Source organism: Spermophilus citellus (assembly GCF_964194105.1).
Source record: "Spermophilus citellus genome assembly, chromosome: 8".
Lineage (NCBI taxonomy): Eukaryota > Metazoa > Chordata > Mammalia > Rodentia > Sciuridae > Spermophilus > Spermophilus citellus.
In genome coordinates, this window is record NC_138189.1 from 110,824,131 (window position 1) to 110,848,734 (window position 24,604).

The 24,604-nt window shown below is 35.2% G+C and overlaps 1 protein-coding gene across 8 annotated transcripts in view; it reads right to left on the reverse strand.

Annotated features, from left to right (window-relative positions):
• Positions 1 to 24,604, reverse strand: part of BMPR1B (bone morphogenetic protein receptor type 1B) — a 370,882-nt gene that overhangs the window by 91,014 nt on the left and 255,264 nt on the right. Inside the window, exon 1 of one of the 8 annotated variants that reach the window (XM_081303656.1) lies at positions 1,049 to 1,196. The exons of 6 other annotated variants lie outside the window; for them this stretch is intronic. The gene's annotated coding sequence lies outside the window, so the exon portion shown is untranslated. Of the gene's footprint in view, positions 1 to 1,048; positions 1,197 to 24,604 lie in introns of those variants that run through there. One more of the 8 variants, XM_081303657.1, reaches the window with a different exon arrangement.

The window sequence follows — 24,604 nt, forward strand, 5'->3', positions numbered from 1 at the left end:
GTCTCACCATTTTTTGGTGTTAACTATCTCCAATGATGTAGAACCATTCTTAAACTAGAGATTAAAAGATGGCTGCTAACTTTTATATTAATTGTATCACTATAATAACCTATTAACATACTTTTATTTGTGGAGGGGATTGTAGGAAATTTCACATGTACATTTAGCAATATAATATAGCCAAATAAAAATTTCACCTTTCTAAATGCCAGAACGTGAGGCCCATTCTTGCCAGGAGGGGCACACTGTATCTGCCAATGTGTGTAGAACAACAAACACAGCGTATTCACTTTTTTAGGTCTATCAGTTTAGCATTTTTCTAACTCTACTAAATTCCCTTAGCAGAACTTAAGAAGAATGGTAGTGACCAAAAGAATACTTCAATGCTGTTTACACATTGCATCACATTCATTAGGACTCAGAGACTCTCTACTATGCCTTAAAAATAAAGGGGCAGAGTAGTATAAGTAGCTCAATTTTTAAATAACTGATTTTAAGTAAAAATGAGCACTACAGATTTTCACCATTGCAGATCATATTTTCACATTCAGAAAGATAATGTCACATTTAAGGATCTCTAGCTTTAAAAATGCATACTTGAAGCAATCACAGCATGCCAACAAAAAACATAAAATTCAAAACCCCTACCAAGATGTACTCTTACTTCTTTTTTTCTAAGACTGTGACTGCTCATTACTTAACATTCAAGATAAGATTTAGGCAGTGATGAGATTTAGGCTATGTGTGTCCCTATACACAGTCTCCTATTGCTGCTACCCCAAGTACAAAGTGTTCTCTCCACTTGGAACTGAATGCAGCTTTTGCGACATTTGAAGTGGAACTGCAGTACCATGCAGATTTCTTCCACATAAAATGTTTAGGTCTCCATGCATTTGATTAACGAAATACTTCTATCAGCCCAAAGCTCACTCTCTCCAAATACCTCTACTTGTCATTTTGAAACATTTACTCTAAACAAGGATTTAAGGCCTAAGAATATTAATCTCAGCTTTGTCATCCGCTTAAGTGTCATGGCCACTTTATTTACCTGTGCTTCATATTCACCTTTTTCTTGTTTTACTTTGATTTTGCGATCATCATTCTCACTGAAGTGGCTGCAGAATTAATGACTGTAAAGCATGTAACAAGTTGTCAGTGAATACTGCACTTCAGTAGTCAAAGATGCTTAACAGGTTCAATTCAAAATCTCTGTAGCACATTCTGTATTGTCATCAGGAAAAAGTCACAAGTACCAAAGTTCATTTCTAAAACCTTATTGATAGGGAAATTCCTCAAAAAAAAAAAAAAAGGTAAAGTTAATTGGTGACAAAGTTTGAAATGTCAATTGGGATTCAGGCTACTAATCACATTAAAGTGAACTATCAGATTGTTCACAATCTTGTTTCAATGTACATTTCCAACTTTGTTGCCTCTCAATTTGAGCATAAGATAATTATTAATGATTGTATTTATGATTGCAAACTCTCCGGTAATATTACACATGCACCAGACACTATTCTAAGTACTTAGGTATGTTTATTCATTTAAAAATAAATGAATTCTATGGTAAATATAATTATCATTGCCATTTTATAGTAGAGAAATTTAAGACATCAATATTAGTTCACTTATCTAGTAACCAACAGAGCAGAATTAAACCCAGGCATCCTGGGTCCAGAATTCATAGTCTTCACCACCAGGCTACAAGATAAATAGCAGTATACACTGGGACACACACACACACACACACACACACACACACACACACACACGAAAGAGTCCTGGGCAGGGAGTTTTCTGGTTTTGTTTTTGTTTACGACTACATAACTAGAGGAAAGCAGGGAATGTCTCTGGGCTTCAACCTCATTACTTCAAAAAAAAAAAAAATATATATATATTTACAACATTATTTTAGGGAATATTGTAAGAGACTAGAAACATGATCAAAGATTCTGTATGCAGCATCTGGCCTCTGCTTTTTATTGGCTTAATTCAGTAGCGAATTAAGTAATTCACGGGTTTTGAGGAAAATTCCAAAAGAAAATTCAAAATTACCTTCAAGCAATAGGGTAGTAGTAACAGTAACTAGAAGAAAGGAATAAGAATTTTACCTTATGTGTATCATGCTTTGAGCTCCCTGGAACTTTCTTAAAAAGAATTTAATTTTAATTCTGAGATCCTTCAGTGCTCTTCTAGAAGGCAGGAGATGATAAGAATTAAACTAGCAAATGAGGTAAATGATCTATCTATCATTCCTGCATATCAATGCACAAAATTCCTTTGAGTTACAATTATCTACACCAGAAATTTAAAGCATTTTTCCCTAGAGCCAAGTCATAAAATACACTTTCATAGTGTCACAGAAAATACTTGCAGACTATGGAAATATTAATCCTGTGTCAATTAAAAGTACATGCTAACTAATAATACATACTTTCTGCATAAATAATATAGCCAAATTAGTTCTATGAAACACATTCAGAAGTACATAAAAAGTTCAACTACAAATGCATTTCATTCTCATATATATTCCTTTATTTATCTGGCTTAATTTTATAAAATCATCATTTTTAATTTCTATCTAACATCATGACTTTTTCACTGCAATTACTAACACCATATTCATTTCATATTCATTGTTACCTATTTTCTAATTTGAAAACAGTTCAACTACTCTTGAACTCTCTTTTAATTCAAAAACTTAAAATAATTTTTAAAAACTGCTTTTATTAACTTGATATGAGAAATGATCTTTCTGGACAAAATTGCTGCCAATCAAGCCCCTGTTCTTAAATGTTGACAAACATTTCATATATTCACAAGCCATAATTACTGTCATTGTAACTTACAGATTGACTCAGTGCATTGATATAAAAATTGCAATGAAGTTAAAAGTTAATTAGCTAACTTATAAAAATCTAACAGTATTCAAATTACCATAATCACAACAAACTTTGCTACAATTGTTACTATCTTAAGCACTTTAAACACAAACTGTCACAATTTGTTAAAAATTAACTTCCTTCTCAAAGCTTCAAACTGGATCCTATTTGACTCCTATTAGAGAAAACAGAAACTTTAAATCCCTTTACAATTATTCTAATAGATTACCTAGAAAGCTTTGCCCTAGTAGAGAAAGTAGTAAAAATTACAGAGCAGTTGGAGGATAGGGGATGGACATTTTTAGCCATGGAGCCTCTGCCCTGAACTTTCCCTTCTGTGACAAAAGCCACAAAATCAGACACTAACTCAGCTCCCTGTCAGCACTGTGGTGTGGCACTCATCTTCTTACCCCTCGCATGCACAGAGAGAAGAATGAGCAAGGAAATGTGAAGCTGCCAGTTTGGTTCTTCAGGCCAACCCACTGCAGCAGGAGAGCAGTCACTGTGACCTGCCTGCTTACGCCTCCTGTTCCTTGCTTGGCCTTCTCTGACTGAGACTCCTCTGCTGCCACTCTTGTCAGATCTTCCGGCAAGTCTGCCAGCAAGCCTGAGACAGGACCCTGAAAGACAAGCCTGTTACAAACTGGTTCTGTCACCACCGAGACTTCAACTGATCACCTCGTGGGGAGGACAACAAAAGGCGGTGAGGACCCCCGAGCTGGATTGTTTTCCTAAGAAAAGAGCCTGACCCAGCTGCCCACACAAGGGCCAACACACGAGGGGGCCTCACCCTGCACTGGCAACACCCTGGTCCACCAAATCTCTTGAGCAGCGAGGAGGGAATCCACAGCAGACCACACTTACACTTTACTGTCAGAAAAGAGCTTGTTTCTTTCTATTTTTTTTTTTTTCCTCAGCAGAGAATTGTAACTGAGAAATGCAGAAAGGAGAATTTTTTTTTCCCTTTGATGAAATGACAAATAGTGCAACACATCAAAGTGTCATGTTTCAGCAGCTTTTATCCTCATCAACATTTAAATAATGAAGCAAATACTGTTGAATTGAGTGCACAGATAATAATAAAAGGTCAGCTGTAAGACATCACTGATGAGCACTGCAAGTTAACATATTTCAGAGTTATGCTTCTCACTTATCAATTAATTCTAAGTAATAACAGTTTTAAGTTACCTGAATAGAAAACAAACTGTTGAGGATCTAATCAATCTTATATAATAAAACCAATATAAGTTATTCAACTTTTTAGATTTCGACTGTAACTATGTTTCAATGAAAACAGTGAACGTTTTTGGAAGGTTTCATTTTCCTTAATGTTAAATAATTCTTTTCAACACTAAGGGTCTTTAAAAAAATATTCTTTTCTTTTACTCTGAGGACTTCCAATATAAGGAGAACAAGAACTGTAATTAAATTGTCGTACGTGTGAAAACTACAACACAGATACAAAAGAAATAATTATTAAACCTCATCAGCTTGCCTGATACAGGATTTATGGATATAGAAGCAGAAATATTTCAATGATTATATCTAAGATATCATGATGATATGTTTGATACTTTTGGAATTATTTTCTTGGGGAAAAATATCTCCACTCTCTTCTCACTTTTAAAAGAGACCCCCCACACACACACCTCCACCTAACCTTGTACCCCTAAGCACTACACTACAAGGGACATTCAAATCACCCTTCACCTTAGGGAGCCCCCAAATTATTTTTTCTGATATTACAAATACTGCAATCAATCCAACACTATTTCAATTTACACTTTCATAAGACAAAATTTAACAGAAATATGGTATTTTTAGTCACCTATGAAATCTTTGAATATTCAGAATGTAATAAAGCATGCATTTTGCAGAAGCCATGCAACCTATTTGTTGGGAAAATGGCAGTTGGGAGTACCGAAAAGGGGTTGTCTTTCAGTGTCATTTATGAGTATCCCTATTTGATAGGAGATTTTGGAATAGTAAAATAAATAGTGACAATCAGGAGAGGTAGGTGACAAGTGGGGAAAAAGAGACAAAAATCAAACAACTGAATTTGTTCAAATCTCTGTCTGGCTCAGAGCCACATTCACAACATGGTTCCACGGACAGTTTGGAAACAAGCATTGAGTGTTAGCGCAAGGAGTGAATGGCTGAAATGTGGGACAGCTCCCACTGCTCCCACGTCCTCAATATGGATATCTATAAATGGTTCAAAGCATAGAGAATCTTACTCTCCCCCCAGAATCCCAATTCAGTTCAAACCAACTTATGTCAACAACTTGTTCTGATTTTTAACTGTTTGCTAGCTCAAGCAGATGCACTCAAGAAACATAAAACATCACAGGAAAAAAAATCGTATAGTAATTAAGAAAAAAGCTATATCTTTTAAGATGAAGTACCTCCAAAAGGAACATACATGGACATTCAGAGTAGGGGAAAGATGAGCCTAGGCCAAACACTGAAAGGAAAGCTGGCTGCTGAAAGATGTATTGAACAACGTATACAGCAGCACAGAAGGTGGAGAAGGAGAAATGAGTAAGATTTAGATGTAAGAATAAATATTTCATTAGTGCAACAGCACGAGAAGAAAAACCTTACTGGAACAGACAGCTCCTATTTGTAAGTTGGAAAGAAAGCTAGACAGAGTGGAACCAGATTGTGCAGGACTCTGAATACATGTTACAGAGTTGAGACTATATAATAAACAAGTAACTAAAGGCTTTTGAGAAACTGACTGGCTTGATCAATTAAAAATTTTAAAAAAAGGTTCAAAACTTCAGAATGTAGCATAAATCTCTGAACACAATTTCTAACTGAATGGGGAGAAATGAAGATTAGATAAAAACTTTAAGGAGAGGTTTCTACTCCATCAATTTTTTTTTCACTAATATAGATTTCTTTCTTGGAAGAAATTCAAGATGTACCCCTATTGGTTTTTTCCCTCTATTGTTTGGTGGGTGCTGATCATAAAGTAGATATTCTTTTAAAATGCATACAATAATCAGGTATCAAAAACCCTAATAAAACTCTTGTTGTGTTTATCAGAAAGCGGGCCAGACATGCATTCCAGATTTGCATAGGATTTAATCCACTCACCCTACTGTATACCATTTTAGCCACAGTTAATGTTTCCATTTCTAAAATCCAATCTAATTAGTCATCTAAGTGTACCAGATCAATAATTGCAGTTAAATCTGCACCCTGGTTTCCTAAGAGTGGAGCTGACTTCTATACCTAGAGCCAACACTGCAGGGGTTGTGTACCTGCTGGTGAACTGTCACCCTTGCCTCCGTGAACTGCCCAACATTTTCTATTCCAATGAATTGTGTTTTATCTATAAGCAGAAATACAGGAAAGGGGAACAGCATGCCTAAGCCTGAGGTGTTCTTCAGCTTTTAACACAGCTAACTTAATTCTACAAGTTAATTTACACACTAAGTGAGGCCTCAATGAAAGCTCTAAGAGAAAAATTTTAAAAAAAAGGTTTTACTTTGAAAATGCAAACCTGAGAGAAAAGCAAGAAGAGGAAAAAGGTGCAGTATGAAGATCACAGAATATGGGTAGGACACGTCATCCACTGCTTATTATTTTTATCAAAATATGTCTTAAGTTTTAAGAGAATTCAAATTATATTCAAATTTAAAAGTATCTTTTAGCCAATTTATTCTTACTTAATTCATTAAATTTTCATGCATTTGGAGAAGTATACTAATCATTTTAAAATGAGACTATCTTGTTACCAATTTCAATTTGCGACTTTTTCACATAGAAATCACTCAAGCCTCCTGGTTTTATGTATATGTAGTTTTTACTCTCTCACAAACATTCACATTTTGCTACCTTTGGGGGGACTGTGTCTAATGAATGAGATGTGAGGACATTTTCTAAAACCACAGCCAGCACGTGGTTTTAGAAAAAAAGGCTTACCTTGTCATGGGTAAAGACACACATAGGCAAACAAACAGTGACAATGCAGTCAAGTGTCTGCCCCCTGTGCTGAAGGAACAGGAAAGTATGGCAGGGATTAATTCTGCCCAAGGGTGGGGGCTGAACTCGCTGGGAGAGGCAGTTGAGCCAGGTCTTCAAAGATAAGTGGGTGAAGGGAGGGCCAAGAAATACTACACATAAGAAAAGCCAGCACAGACATTTATGAGTAGGGGACATGAGAAACTGGATCCATCTACAGAGCAGGAACTAGGCTGGAGGAGCAGACTGGGAGCAGTTGGAGAGGACTCGCACCCGATTAAGTACAAGTTCTGATTTTATCCTACAGACATGGGAAAGCAATTCCTTGTTTCTGGAGGCATCTATATAGGTTATTTTCTATTGTACAAACTGACTGCTGCAAGGACTACTTCTTGCAGCTGAATTTAAACAGTAAAGTTTTAGGAATAATATGAAAATATTTTCCTTTTTATACAGGAAAACCAACAAAATTCTTAATTTTCCTTAATAGGAAATAATAAGTTATTCTCTTTGTTACTTACACATCCCTCACATCCCTGCTAATATTGTTTGGAACAAAATCAACTCTTAAATAAAAAGGCATTAAAAACAATAGTTACTGCCTTCTTCCTATTGAAAGTTATAGCATTTTCAGTCTTCACCATTCCAGGGTCTTGCACTAAAATACTTTTCAAACTTTCATGTGTTGTGCCAAAAACAGAACACAGCAATCAGAATTCTACTGGTAATTTATATTGTTATTTTGATTTTCAACTAACCACTGACATTTAAAAAACAAAACAAAAACCCTTACCCTATTATGAGGGCAAAAAGGAAAAAAAAAAAAAAAACAATAGAATTCAAGGTATAAAAACTTTCCCCCTGACTTCAGAGTTTATAAAGACCACAACTTCTGTCTGCTTTCAGTCTGCCTCCTGCCTCCCAATCCTGGTCTAATTTGCAGCATTCCACATCACTAGTCATTAACAACCCAGAGCTCCCCTCAGCTGCACAGTGAAAGACCATCACATCATTACAAATAAACAATCCCTTCCTCCCGTGAAAGGGTGACACATTATTCTGAGCACGTCTCCTCTCCGCTTTCATTGCTCTGCCAAGGTCCCCCATGAGTGGGAAGGGGTAAAAAGAGAGACAAAATATCCCACAACTTGTCTAAAGCATGTAGAGGATGATTTGTGTCCTTACTTACGGGATATGACTGTCACTGCTGATCTGCTTTCAGGCCTAGATTACATGTGATAAGGGCTGACCTTCCTTAAGTATTCACACATTATGCACTCATGGAGAGCAAGCAGGACACAAAAGTCCTTCAGATGTTCTGGACATCAATCAAGTGCACAGCATGGAGCCTGCCAAACTTTTCTTCCCTTTACTCAGGGATAAGAAGGGGGAGTCCAAGGCAGACTTAATAAAGTTTAAAGCAATGCCACAGTATATTTGGGGAGACCATTGTTATTAAAAGGGTGCCTTTAAAAAAATTCTCTAGAGTTACCACTAGCAACAAAAAAATTCACACACAAATAGAGAATCAGATTTCATTCCAGCTTTAAAATTTCAAAACTATAACTATAAACTAAATCTCAGTTTGCTGTTTTTTTCTGAAGACATTTTATTAAGGATATATTTCAAATATTAAACAAAATTTTTATAACAATTATACTTAATTGGTATCTTTTCTGATGCATTTATATAAGTGATGGAGGAAATATATTTGATAGGAAATAATCTGAGAATATCTTGACATAAATTAAATACCAGTCAATAGCCTAAGTTGTTTTTCTTTTTTTTTTTTTAAAGAGAGAGTGAGAGAGGAGAGAGAGAGAGAGAGAGAGAGAGAGAGAGAGAGAGAGAGAGAGAATTTTTAAACATTTATTCTTTCTTTAGTTCTCGGCAGACACAACATCTTTGTTGGTATGTGGTGCTGAGGATCGAACCCGGGCCAGGCAAGCGCGCTACCGCTTGAGCCACATCCCCAGCCCCTAAGTTGTTTTTCATCAAATATAAATATTATCATTGTTAGCAGGCAAGAGCCCAATATTCTGGAGTAGACATAATGATATGTTCTTTACAGGCTTGGACTCTTATTACTGCTCCTCTTCAGAACTTGTCACTGGAATTTGAGGCTTCTTTTGAGAAAGAACAAAAAGTCCCACACCGTGTTCTACGACATTGCAATGTTGTATATGTATTTACAATTGATCATCAGCAAAACCAAATCTTTCAAAGAAAGATGCTTTGTGGAATATGAGGATAGAATGCTATCTTAAATCAATGGCAATATCATTTACTTAGAAAACACAGAGTTCTTTTTTTAAAAAACTATTTTCATTCTATTAATATAAAAATTATATGTATAACCTGTGCAAAGAAAGATCAGATACACAACCATTTAACAATAATTTATGAAAAAACAAAGCAAAGAACATTAATAGAATAGGAAGAGATTTAAAGACAACTTACAGGATTAAAACTATCAAAGAAAATTAACTCAATATACTTTGTAAGATAAACTCTGCAGTTAAAAACAACCTCCAGAAGTCTCATATATGCACATAATGTTTAGTTGATTGTTACTCCACTAAAGGAATATAAAGTCAAAGTTGTACCCCAGTAATAGGGACCTAGATGACAGATAAAACTTGAGGTTCTTCTGTACGTCAATCACTCTAGGGCAAATCACATCACCTGGTGAACAGGAGTATCTCAGGTCAAAACTGAAACCGAATAGAAGGAAGATGTCTAGGCAGGAGTAAGGAAGCAAGGAACCCAGGGAAGACAAGCACAGTTATTTCCAAATAAATATAGAATGGCAATGACAGTGATAGATGACTGAGATATACCATGTGGCAAGCTGTTACTCTTTGTTAGATATCACGCCATGTCCCTAAAATGTTACATTTAGTCTGCACTGCCTCATTTACAGATGAGAATACTGAGTGTGCCTCAAGAGTCCCACGACTTGGTTACAGGATCAGACATCATTACTTCACTGGGTAAGGACCCATTTGCTTTTGTTCAGTAAGAAACATCTAAGGCAAAAATAATCCATTCAGTAGACAGGGGACTCAGAGACTCTGAATGAAACATTCAGGAAACATGGCTGCCAGAGATTCTGAGGGCTGGAGCAGAAGGGATCAGAGGAAGATGACTCCAAACACTGTGGAAGCCACAGCAGTGCATCCAGTCAGGGGTTTCAAATGCTTTGAGAGGCAGAACTCCCCTTTAATTATTTGTCATTAAAAAAAATTGACATAATAATCAAATACAGAGGTCATTGTTAACTTAAAGCAGTATTTTGCACACATTCTTTTAAACCTTCCTACAAGCACTCAGTGCACTGGCTCCATTTTACAAGGGAAGCAACTAAGATGAGGGGGTGCCTTGGAATGGAGGAAAGAGATTTGTTTCTTTGGAACAGGCCTGTGCTTTAGGGAGACAGCACTGCAGACTAAGGAGGAAGAAAAATGGATGAATGAAGTCTTCAGAACCATGTGAGTAGTCCTTCCCTCCCTAGATGAGTCTGAGTTTGTTGCAAAAAAAGAGCCTTCCTTCTTCACACCAAGAGAAAAACTTTCTAGAAGGTCTACTTTGCCCCACTTAGGGGGAACTAAATGAGAAAAGGCCATTTGTCATTTGTTTGAAAAACATCAGACATGCTGGTTGTGCTTATGTTAACACTTTAGCACCTGAATTCCAGAGAGTTAAAATTCCACACTGTGCAAACCCTGAGTTTACTAACCTGACTTACCAGATGCTCTATTTTTTTTTCTCTGTGTTTCCCCCGACACCTTGATACTAGGGATTTAACCCAGGGGGAACTTTACTATAGAGCTATATCCCAGCCCTTTTAATTTTTTTTTTTTTTTTTTTTTGAGACAGGGTCTGACTAAGTTACTTAGAGGCTCACTAAGTTGCTGAGGCTGGCCTTGAATTTGCGATCCTCCTGCCTCAGCCTCTGTAGCTGCTGAGATTACAGACATGTACCACTGCACCGGGTTCAGATGCTCTATTTTAAAGAGGTTCTAAGATCATTATCTTCTTTATTAAATTAGTGATATAGCATCCTTGAGCAGCAAATCAAAATCTTTAGTATCTGTATGCCTCCCGTGATAGCCATTTATAAAAAGCTGAACAAACTTTCATATCAAAACCAATTTCTTACTGAGGATTACTATCATGCTTATTTCATCCTAAAGTCAATGGCGTATGGCATTCATGTAAATCTGACTTGAACTGATATAAGGAAATTGAAAATGAAAAATTTAATAGAAATGATAATATCCATAGAAGCTATATTTTATCTTGTACATTTCCCTGTAGCTTCCTTGAATATGCTTTAGTAATAAAGAAGGTGCACACAGCATGGCTCTTGTTTAAACCCCTGAGGAGGGCATGCTGAACTTGCTTCTCCACATGCCAGATAAAGACAGCTCCTCCAAGATCTGTTTTCCACTCTTTCAAAAATACCTAAATATGAGAGTTATATGGGAAAAATGTTATTTAAAATAGAACAGAAGACATTACTAATAGCAAGACATTTTGTTCTTACTTAGCATACACTAGCTTTTCCATAGAAAGCCTCAACTAAAGCACTACTAAATGTCAGTGTGTGATTTACACATTCATTAGAAGACTTAGCTCTTAGTGGTCTTCAAAAATTAATGCCAGAAGAAATACAAAGGTTTGAGGAAGCCAGTGTTTTTAAGTGACACTGATATCTATGTACACAAAAAAGTATTTCCAAATAAAAGAAGCAATAACTCCATCATTCTTTCTTCAGATTCTATGATATACTGAACCTTTTCATATTCTCCCAGTAAACTGTGTATAATGAAATATGTTCCTAATCACTAATTGATATGAAAAGGATCTCTGAAAACATATCTCTTTAATAGGTATGTGCTTGTGTGTATACACACACACACACACACACACACACACACACTTATCTTCCTTTGTCTGTCCTCAGATACAAAAGCACAGCTGCTTAGTGGCCTGATTTTTTTCATCAGAAGAAGTAACAGTTCTTGGTAATCTCATTAAAGCCTTTCTAACTGATTTCATACATGGAGAATTTTCAGAAAATTGAAGGTTGATTTGGTTGTTTACAAAATTAGTTTGTGGGGGGAAAAAGTAAAACAAAATCACATTTATAGAACTTTTCTATCTGAGAACATTACAGTATAAGGAAACCAGACTTTAGCCTTAGTAAAACTGGAACAGAGATGCAGGTATGGTACTTCTTTCTGTGTCTTCTCAAAATCAGAAGATATTTAATGTGTAGGAAATGACAGAAGTGAGATGCTTAAATTATGGAGGTAAAGAGGATAAACTTAAGTAATAAGGCTGTCAGATAAAACCAGTGATATATTTTTACAGAAAAACATTTTTTTTCTATTAGTCCAATAGGAAGATATGAAACGGTAATATGCTCTTGTCAAGCAAGGGCCTGGTTATAAAGCATTCCTTTATCTGATCAGCCTGCTCCACACCCCTCCTCACAATCAGTCAGCACTCTGTATGCCTCTGTCTGCTACCACCAAACTCCTCACTAAAAAGAGAGAAAGTCAGTAAGTTATCCTAAGAATTATGCCAAATGCAACATTCAAATTCAACCTTAACCAAAATGGGTAAAACTTGTATTTATCCAGATGATTTAAGGCCTATTAGGACAGGCACTGTGATTTAAACTGTCACCATAATTTCTACTTTGAGGTCTCACAAATGTTTATTGTGGAAACACTTCAAAGACCTCAATACATTTCATTAGCACCTCCACCAAAGGATGTGCCAAGAAAAAAGAAAAGCAAGGAAGTTCTCAAGGAGTAGCTGCTTTCTAGAATCACTTCCTTAAGAAGTATTTTCAATTGTCTATTAAAATATGTGGAGAATTAGAAATTGACCACAGAACAAAAAATGTTTACTTCACTATATAAAACTTAGGCAAAACAACCATGAGTTAGTTATTCATCATAGTTCATCTTCTATCTCTTAAATGGAGGATTTGGCCTCACCTCTGCCTTGGTTATATAACTTTATCTCTTTGTGGGTTTTTTTTGTTTTGTTTTGTTTTGTTTTGCTTTGCTTTGTTTTTCTACATTATCACTTTCCAGACGTTATTACAAACATCAATCGCCTATGGAAACTAAGTTTGAAATCTTTCTGACCAGTACAAGAAATTTTACATTATCCTCATGTCTGGCTACAGAAAATATCAGACAGCTAACATTCCTAACCTAAGTGGTATGTCCCTGCAAAGTCCTTACCTGCAAGCTTTCCAAGTTCCTATGAGATGTGGCTTCTAACTACCTCATTGGGTTATTCTCCCAATTTTCACCCTCTTTCTTCTCCACGTGCTCAGAATATCATGCATGCTCTAGCTCAGAGAGATACATTTTCTGGTTCTTCTGAAAACACACTTCCTTTAGATAATGGCCAGCTTTCTCCATCATCTCCAGAAGATCTTCGTTTGAATCTCACCTTCTCAAAGAAACCTACCCTACTGCCACAATCACCCTCAGCCTAAGTCTTAAATGCCTCTTATAAAGCTTTAGGCTTATTTTTCCCCCATAGCTCTTGTCCCTGTCTAACATATATAATGTACTTATTTACTATGTCAAGGGTTCATTGTCAATCTCAGTTCAAATCTGTAGAATGCAAGGACACTAATCTTTGCTCATTTTGTTACTGAACTACTCTAAGCACTTGAAGCAATGATTATGTAACAGTAGGTATTCAGTAAGTCCCTTCTTGAAAAGCATTTCTTTTGCAAATTCTCTCTCTTTCCTGAAGTACTTGACCCTTGATGCCAGTAATCAGTCTCATCCTAATTACATTTTCCTTATAAACCCTACTTGCCCTCTGGTATTATATCTTTATCATTTTAATGAATATCTTCCCTAAAGGTCAACAAATGGATTTTTCTTAGTCTTCATGCTTTTCAGCCCTAGGTAACACTGGGTACTGTGACTGCTTCAAGAGCTTCACTGATTTAAAAGTAAACTGAACAATCACCATGTACCTTTGATTTTCATGATGAAGGCCCATCTATCCAAGGTCCTTCCTCTTCCAGTTACAAAAATACAGGTGATCATGATTCCTTCTCAATCATCTCTTCTCTCAAAGACGTTCACTTGTATTATCAGGGCATCAGTTAGCATCACTTCGACTACTGGGTTAAATCTTTTCCTGAATGACTATTTCATATTTCCAACTGCCTCTGAGTGTCTGAACATTACAATTTCTCCTGCAGCCAGAAAAATTCAATCTTTGCCAGTGTGTGGATATCACCACTCTGCGTAGCCACCTAGCTTTAGATCCTGCCCCTTCCTATTTATGTTGGGCATTTTTACTTGTTGAAGGCAGAGATCCTCCAGCATAGAGGCTGAAGCATAAGACACTCACCTTCCTGGCTTCTCCTGAAAAAAAAAAAAAAAACACATATATATACACATACATATATATATATGTGTGTGTGTGTGTGTGTGTGTGTGTGTGTGTATCTGCGCTAGGCTTTTACACAAAGCCTACACAGAAAACCACAGGCCATAATTATTTCCCAGCAACAATACTGCCAGGGACACCATCCAAATTTAGCATGGACAATAAGAACAGTGTAAGTTGGAGTGGCCATGCTAAGCACTAGTGACAATGGTGTCCTTACAGAATAAATTCTGGGGTGGGATTTTAAGTGATGTTCTTGACTGTGTCTCTTTTAAAACGAATTCTCTTCTATTCCTACAAATTCTATGATCAAGCATATACTTTTAATACTTTTCTTTTCTGTATAAATTAATCATGGTCAGTTTCTGTTATTTCAACTGGAAAAAAAAAATATATATATATATATGTGTGTGTGTGTGTGTGTGTGTGTGTGTAATCTTCAGGAAAATCAAATTGGTCCTGTCAACAAAAATAATTGTTTCCTCTTCTAAACTTCCATGGCATTTAATCAGTATTACTTCTATGATATGTATCTGATTACTCTACCCTGTATGATAATTATGCATGCCAACTCCTCTACTACATTTTGTATTTCCTTAGGTGGGAGTGCCTGTCACTTATCTTTGTCCATGGTTTTAATACCCTCCCCCCACCTTGTTCATTGTACAAATTTAAAAAAAAAATTTTAAAAAACTGCAGGTGTCTTCTTTCTGGCTCAGGGAGCTACTAAGTTCTGCCTTTTGCACTTTTGATTTGACAGGGTTTTACCATTCCATTCATGGAATTACTTTTTCCATATTCATTTTCCAAAGAAAGCAGCAGTTACAGTGGCAGCATCCAAATCTTGCATTGTCAACCTAAGCAGTGCAAGCTGGAGTGTCTTGGCCAAGATACCTTCTTTTTGTAATATTTTTTTTTTTAGTTTTAGGTGGACACAACATCTTTATTTTATTTTTATGTGGTGCTGAGAATCGAACCCAGTGCCTCACGCATGCTAGGCAAGCGCGCTACCACTTGAGCCACATCCTCAGCCCCCCAAGATACCTTCTTAAAGGATAAATTCTAAGATAAATTTTTTTCTAAAAAAATTCTTTTTAGATGTGGATGGGCCTTTATTTTATTCATTTATTTATATGTGGTCTTGAGACTCGTACCCAGTGCCTCACACATGCTAGGCAAGTGCTCCAAAACTGAGCCACAACCCCAGCCCCAAGATTAAAAAAAAAATAATAACAATTGTTTACTCTTGGAAATTAAACTAAGTTATTTACAACTTACTAAGCAATCACTAGAAGTTCTTCCTTTGGTTTTCAAAATGGAAACCTATCCATCCAAGTTTTTCCTCTTTCCATTCACAAAAATATAAATGATCATGATTATTTCCCAATAATCTCTGGATAATGTTCCCACTTTTAGACAAATTTATTTAGACAAACTTGTCAGTGACTAATTTATTAGCCACTTACCTATTTAGAAAGTCTTTAGTGTCTCCCCAAGATTCTGCCTCTAACATCATCCCCCTTTCCATGTAATAAAAGCCTTTTGCTCCAGTCGAATATACAGAGCATCAAATATGCCAAGACCATTCAAAAGAGAAAGAATGACCTTTTCAACAAATAATACAGGGAAAACCAGGTATCCACATGCAAAATGATGCAGTTGAACTCTTACTTATACCCCATACAAAAATTATCTCAAAATAGATAAAAACTTAAATTTAAGAGCTTAAATTATAAAATTTTCAAAAGAAAGCTTCATGCCATTCTATTTGGCAATGATTTCTTGGGTATGACACCAAATCGCTGCCGACAACAACAAATAGATAAATTAAACTACATCAACATTTCAAACTTCTGTGCATCAAGGGATACAGCCAATAAAATGAATAGGCAATGCTCAGAATGGGATACACAAAACAAATATCTGGTGAGGGATCGATGTCTATAAAACAAAGAACTCCTATGATTCAATAACAACCAACTCTGGTTTTAAATGGGCAAATTATTTGAGCTGACATTTGTATGAGGATACACAATTGGTCAACAAGCACATGCAAAGGTACTCAATCACTAGGGAAATAGAAGTCAAGACCACAGTGAGATACCACTTTATACCCAATAGAATGAGTACTATCAAAATCACAAAATAACAAGTACTGGTGAGGATCTGCAGAACTGGAGGCCTTGTGTCCTGCTTTCCTTGTGTAGGATTAAAAATGGCATAGCAGAATACAACAGTTACTAATATGGCATTATGTAAAAATGTGGATGTGTAACCGATGTGATTCTGCAATCTGTATATGGGGTAAAAATGGGAGTTCATAACCCACTTGAATCTAATGTATGAAATATGATATGTCAAGATCTTTGTAATGTTTTGAACAACCAATAAAAAAATGGCATAGCAGCTGTGGAAAACAATATGGTAGTTCCTCAAAGAATTAACTGAAGGCAGGTCTCAAGGACACATGTGTACACCCATTTTCAGAGCAAAATTATTCAAAACAGACCAAATCATGAATGAGTGGATAAACAAAGTGTGATACATGTACATAGACACAATGAAATACTATTCAATCTTTTAAAGAAAGGAAATTCTGCTTGTTTCCCTAGTGATTGAGTACCTTTGCATGTGCTTGTTGACCAATTTCCTTTCTTTAAAACGTGCTATAACATGGATGAGCCCTACACCGAATGCAATAAATAATCCAGTTTATAGAAATAAATATTTATCTTATATGAAATATCTACAGTAATCCAATTCATAGAGAGAGAAAGTAGAATGGTGGTTGCCAGAAGCTGAAAGGTAAGGGAGAGTTGTTTATGGATATAGAGATTATTATGGAAAGAATATTTGTGTCCCCACAAAATTCCTATACTGAAGGTCTAACCCCAGTGTTATGGTATTTGAAGGTGGGCCCTTTGGGAGGGGATTAGGTTGAGATAACATTATGAAGTTGGATTTCTCATGATGGGATTAATATCTTCATAAGAAGAGGAAGAAAAACCAGAGACAGGCTTAGGCACTGGCTCCCACTCCCCATTCTCTCTACCACGTGAAGAGACAGCAAGGCAGCAGCAGTATGTGAAGAAGACAGCTTTCACTAGGAACCAAATATGCCAGCACCTGGTCCTTGTACTTCCCATCCACCAGAACTGGGAGAATGTCTGCTGTTTAAGCCACATGGTGTTTGTTATAGCAACTTAAACAGACCAGCAGAGCTCAGCTTTCCAAAATGAAGAGTTCTAGGGATTGGCCATACATTAATGTAAACATACTTAACATTGCTGAACTTTAACAAAAATCATTATAATAAATTTTATTTTTTGTATTTTACCACAATTTGCAATATTTTTAATATTTTTTAAAAGGAGGTGGAGGGGGCATTAGCTCAACCCAGAATTCCAGCATGCCATATGCCAGCCTGGTAAAACAGAAATGGTTTCATATTTCCATTCTTATCTTCATCCTCTACATTGCTCTCAGAGTGATAAGCTACATAAAATCCTGCAATGGCACCATATCATCCTCTGAATGGAGTCATAGCTGCTGTGAACAGAAGTATCTGCACTGCCTAATTCCCAAATTCCATCTCTCATGTACCCCATGCTCCAGTTATAACATTCTATTTTCCATAGCAATCCTCTCTGATATGCCATCTTCTCTCTTGGTTTTCTTCAATTCAATTCCACAGGATTTTACTGAATATGCACTATGCATTGAGCACTGAAAGAGTACAAGACATACAGATTGAGAAAACGTTTCTGTTCTCAAGAACTTCAAAATCAACTGGGGAGACATACACATAAAGGGATCTTTCTAAGTAATATAAGATATACTTTAGCTTAAACACAAAACTACATGTTCATGATATGTATATATCAAAAGAAAGCTTCATGCCATTGCATTTGGCAATGATTTTTTGGTTATGAGACCAAATCACTACCAACAACAACAAACAGATAAATTAGACTACATCAACATTTCAAACTTCTGTGCATCAAAGGATACAGCCAATAAAATGAATAGGCAACCCTCAGAATGGGAGAAAAAACAAAACATCTGATGATGATGATGATGATGATGAATATTTCATGAATATGTAGTGTTATATATATATATATATATATATATATATATATATACACACACACACATATTTATATACATATGTGTGTATATATTTCTCAAATTTTACTTTCTTCCATACTTCCAAAATTTTTCTAACTGATGCTCAGATCACATTTTAAACTTCATATTAACCTTTTTATTTTTGACTAATGTTTGGTCAATGTACAGAATTCCTTCAGTCAAAATAGTAAATTTCTAATATCATTTTATAAGCAAAAAAATACATAATTTTTTAAGCATACATTTACTACAAAACAACAAATCTTTTAAAATTTCTAAACCTTATAATGATGACAACTTTTCTTGAGAGTAAAGACATGTATGTATTGGGAGGGATGCAGGTACATATCTTAATAGTCCTTTACAATTTTAAACAGATAATTTTGCTTCTTTTCTGGTTCCATAATTAAAGTTTCGGCTGCCATTTAGAGTAAACACAATTCCAGCCATGGGAGACAAGACTGACCAGTTCAAGTTCAAGGGTTCACTGCACATGAATATCCATAAACACCCCTTGACAGTCCTGGTAGTATAATGAACCTTGCAATTACTCAGCAGGCCATCACCACAATACAGGAACATAATGCTTCCAACGTCAAACAACAAAACATTACACAAATAATACAAACCAACTGTTAAGTTCACAGAGGGCTTTTGGAAACTAATTAAATTGCAACAGTTCCACTTAAATCTTTATAAGTTTGCAGGCAATTTTACCTGGCTGAGCTATGCTTGTGGGAAATAATTAATAGAAAAAGGTGTTGGCATTATATACAATTGAGAGATGCCAATTAGCAAAACACTCCTTCAAAATGACACCAGTTAATTCCAGCATGAGTGCTCAGAGTGAAATAGCCTCCCTCTTGCACAAATGCTAGTGCCTCATTGTCTTTAGGAATGTCTCCAATCATACTATATATAACCTCCTGGGGCAAATGCTTTTGGCCCTGCCTCTCTGTTGCTTCTACACAGAAGAGATGATCTTCATTAAGTTGAATCATTTGAATAATAGTGTGTTTTCCTTTACTTGAGGAGCTCTTCCCTTGTGGAAAGTTTATCTCTACAAGATGATCTTTGACATAGTGGGAATGATCAAGTAAAAAATGATACAAATATATAAGATCACTATTAGCACCAAGAAGTACTATAGAACTTATTGGACAAATAATAATATGCACAAAAACAGGCACCTCATCTATCAGCTTAATCATCTGAGTGGTCTGGGGATTAAAGGACAAGACTGAAAGCTAAACAATTTACATTCTGTTTAGAATAATTTAATTCATGTCTTCCCCATCTATAAATTGAAGAAAGTCTATGTGCAAAAGTGCACTGAATATGGATAACAAATAAATTCAGCGTTAGTAAATAGCCATCTTGGGCTATTTTCATCACAAAGGCTTCATTGTTACTATGGAAATTTTCAGAATAGGTTTTGACATGATGGCTCTGCATTTATCATCCAGTTCAAAAGGAAAGAAGAACAATAAAGCAAGCCTAGTTCCCTCTCAAAATCACATACTGGGGCAAAAGCGTGCAGGATTTGGTGGTAAGAAATGAAGAAATTTGGGGGTTCTCCTTCATGTTCTAATCAGATAAATTCAGATAACTGGTTTAGCATTTCAGAAGCTAAGGAAATAATCCATGAAACAATCAGTACTTCTAACTCTAGTGTTTTATTTTTAATAAAACACAAAAGAAAAAAAAAATAGTTAGTTGGGAAACAGGTTCTTCGAGGTTTGTTAACAAATATTTCTTTTCATCATGTTCTACAAAGCTAGCTGCTTTGCTGACCCTAAAGGAGCGCTGTTGCTGTTTCTCTTTTAATGAGGCTTAAAAAAAATAATAATAATAACCTGGACTATACTTAACCTTAAATATGTAGTTAGGAAAAAATCTGCCTTTAATGTTATAAAAAGTACAGACTTCAAAAAAATTTAGCTAGCACACTTAACAACATTTTAGAAAATCAAGTTTTGGGATAATTCTCATAATTACCATTTTGATCTAAAATAACATAAACATTATGAGAAAAATTTTAATGGTCTCTAAAAATTGTATAAATATTGAAGAAATACTTTTCTTCAGGAAAATGAAAAACACTGATAAGGAAATTGAGAACCTAAATACTTGGAGAAAGCAACGGTGAAAACCAATTCATGCTTAATATAGATAGTCAATAAGGAAAGAAAATCATCTTATAGGAGGTAGAGTTTCACAATGGTATTCTGGAGGCTATGCCTTTCTATGATTTTAGGACTGGTTCTAATATTATAATTTGGGGTTGAATTTATAAACAGGATTTCAGAATCATATAAATTACGTATGTGACCTACATGTTATAAATTAAAAAACAGTCAAACATAAGCCTCCACATAACACAATAAAGTTGGGTTCCAACTTCTATAAAGTGGGCTAAGATGTACTGTATGCAATCATAAACCTATGATAGCTAGAATAATAAACAAATGTTTAACAATTATATTTGCTCTCTTAAAGTTATTAAAACTGCATTAAATCTTTCAAATATATAGCACAAATTGAAATAATATTATTTATCTTGATAAAAAAACTATACTACCCTCTCATAAGCAGAAAAAAAATTCTAGAAAACTGACATTATTATCAAAGTTCTACACCAGATATTCAAAAAAAGATACCTATTCCTAATGAAGATATTTCTGAAAATCACTTTCATATTTAAAGTGTAAAATTTGTCCCATTCACCTTCTGTGACTGTGTACTAGAACATACTAAAACAGCAACTTCTGAGAACTTGATCAGATAAAGATGATCACAAAGCAATTCAAATACAAAATACTAAGGTGATTGATACTTCATACTTCTAAACATATACTGATAATCCAGTATCATTTTTACCTCTAATAAGATATATTTTCTATTTACATATCCATTATCTCTTTCTTGACTCCTCCCTTTCTTTCAGATCTAATATCCTATCTACTCTATCAATACCTAGCAGCACTATATCCAGAGTAAATCTCAAATTGAACCTCTAATGTGAAATACCTAGGCCAAATCACCATTAACCTCTTTTAATCATGAGAGACAGAAAGGCAGTTTTCTAAAATAAGATAAGCTAAAGTTACATAATGAATATGCATTGTGCAGAAAGAGACTTCAATATATTAGCTAAAAGAATCACCACTAAAGTGGCTCAGAATTTTGGCCTCGTGGCTAATTTACAGACCCAGTAATTCTGAATTCAATAGTACTATGAAAAAGCAGTGTCACACTGTTGGGTTTTGAAATGTATTTTTGGTGTGGTCTGCTGAAAAGCACCTTGGACTAAGGGTCACAGCTCTACTGCAATACTGAGTAGGTCACTTAATTCCTCTAAGCATCAGTTCTTGCTATTAAATCAAAATTCCTTTATGGCTCACAATACCTTCACATTGAACAAATGATGTATCATATGTGAAAGCTTATAATTTATAAGAGATTGCCCAAAATTAAAGTCTTCACGTTAAAACATGTTGTATTATACACTCTCATGCATGTGCATAAACTTGCATATATTAAACTACATTTGATATGAGAGGTCTGTTTCACTTGTGGTCATATGCTTCAAAGGCAAGAACCCAAAAACATTACATAAATGCACGTAAACACATTTTTAAAAGAAGTGAGCCTTGAAGGCTTGCCATCATTGCTTCTAGATCTGAAGTAAGTACAAGAGCCTCTGACATAATAGTTGGAAAGAACATATAAATTAAAAACATTTTACCATACTAGAAGTTTTGTTGGCAGCATGTTCTGTACAGGAGAGGGCAGAGGTCTCTAATGGAAGGGAAGAAAGGTATGGAGAAAAGCTTTGAGTGGATGTGTATTTAAACTGGAAACATAATACACTTCATATTTTGAGCCCTATGAATTCCCCATTACAAATGGGAAATACTGTCACATTCAGGAGAATAAAATTCTTGGTAATTTTTCTATAAAGATGATATATACAGGTTGAGTATCTCTAAGGTTGAACATTAAGATTTTTGGTTGAAATTCCAAAATCCAAACATTCTAAAACTGAAAACTTTCTGAGCTCTGACATTACACCACAAGCAGAAGATTCCACACCTGACCTCATGTGATCAGTTGCAGTCAAAACCAGGTGTACTAAAAATACTGGATAAAACTGCCTTCGGGCTATGTGTGTAAGACATATATGAAGCATAAATGAATTTCATGTTTATATCCAGTTCCTATTCTTGAGATACATCCTTATGTATATGCAAATATTCCAAAATTTTAAAAAACTCTGAAATCTAAAATACTTCTGGTATCACATATTTTGAGGAAACAATATTCAAACTGCTCTATGCTTATGTAGGTAAAGAAAACATCCGAGGTTGTTCTCAACTGGAACTTGAGAGTAAGGCCTACTAACAGGGTAGTCCCCTTTCCCACATCTAGCCTAAGCACCAAGATACCACACAGTCCTTCCTGCAACAGGAAAGCACATCCTCTTTTCTTCTGTCAGAAGGAAAACAGATTTTACATTAAATCTTTCTCATTGATTTAAACTAGCAGTAGTAGTTTCACGACACATACTATTTTAATATCACTCTAATAGAGTTTCATTTAAAAACTCAATTCACCTAGTTTTTCCTAAACCCAAATTTCAGAAATTTCACTGATGCCACAGAAATGAATTCTATTTATAACATGCACTTGAAAACATATTTTCCAGCCATAAGGCACAACATTAAAACTATTTTCTAGGAATATCATGTAAATTTTTAAGAAAATGAATAAGTAAATATAAATATCAAAGGTCACCTAGAACTTCAATAAAATTTGCTTCAATTTCACATTTTATGCCATATATTGAACATTCCCAATATTTACAGAAAAAAAAACTGACCATGCCAAATGATTTCTACTATCATTCAAAAAGAAGCCAGCTATAACAGAATTACAAAAAAGATTAACAGTTCAAGTTTGTTACTTAAACAATATGGTGAGAAAACATGTTTTGGAACACTTACCTAGTAACAGTGCCCCAAAAGATGTTTTCTAACCGCCATTACTAAGACTTGCTTCCAAATGAGGAGTTTTCATATTTTCTGTCCAGTAAAACAAAGTATCCCTTTAAAAACCATATGGCCCTGCTCTCTAAGAGAAGTTTCATTCATCATCTATTTTTAGACACAAGTTTCCTTATAAAATATACCACAGTCACAGAGCTGAATGAGCCTCCGTGTTTCTGTGCACAAAGCCTCTCCCCATCTAAGGAATTCTACTAGCCAGGATGCATGTACTATTTCTTCTCCCCCAGAAAATAAAATGCAAAAAGATACTAAATTGTTTCTCAAACAAGTTATTTTCATTTACTTAGCAAGCTATCTTCTAGGAACACACACAGGAGAAGCCCCTCACCCTGCTAACACAGCTCTTCAGATACAACATGCTTTGCCAAGGACCCCTGAGAATGGACAAGGCCCAAGAGCAAATATCTCCACCTATGTCAGCCAAGATGCAAACAGTATGGAGAATGTTAACTTAAAATTTCTCAGATGCAATGGGAGAAGTACTTTTATGCTTCCTAACTTATATAGGCCTTATATATTTTGTAACATATACAATTTTTACAATTTTTGCATAGTACTATCATATATGGAAACCAGTAAGAACCAACTTAGTGACTTTACATAGATGATATATACCAAAATGCCAAAAGGGCATCTGATACACCCTAATCAGCATTTATTCAGTTGCATTAATCATGAAAGAAAAATAATGAGCAGTTAAAATTTAAAGTGTTTAAGTTCAAATCAATCTACTGGTTTCATAGTAAGTATGTGGTTTAAATTTTGTCTACTACTTACAGATTAAAACACTGAAAAATCTTTAACATACAGCTACTTCACACCAAGCAAATGACACAATATTTTGTAAACTTAAAAAGCATGCAATAGGACAAATCATTGTATACTTTCTAGGTGAACAAAGTACTGCACTTTCCCCCATTTTGCATACAAATGTAGTGTGGAGTGATAGATAAAAACACAAAGAATTTGTAACCGCAATTTTCCATGATATTTTGGACACCTACCCACAAAGAATCACTTTATTACTGCAGGACAACTTATAATACATAAGGGAAATGAAATAATAAAAATTAGGAACTTGCTATTTCTAGTTAACCACACACAACA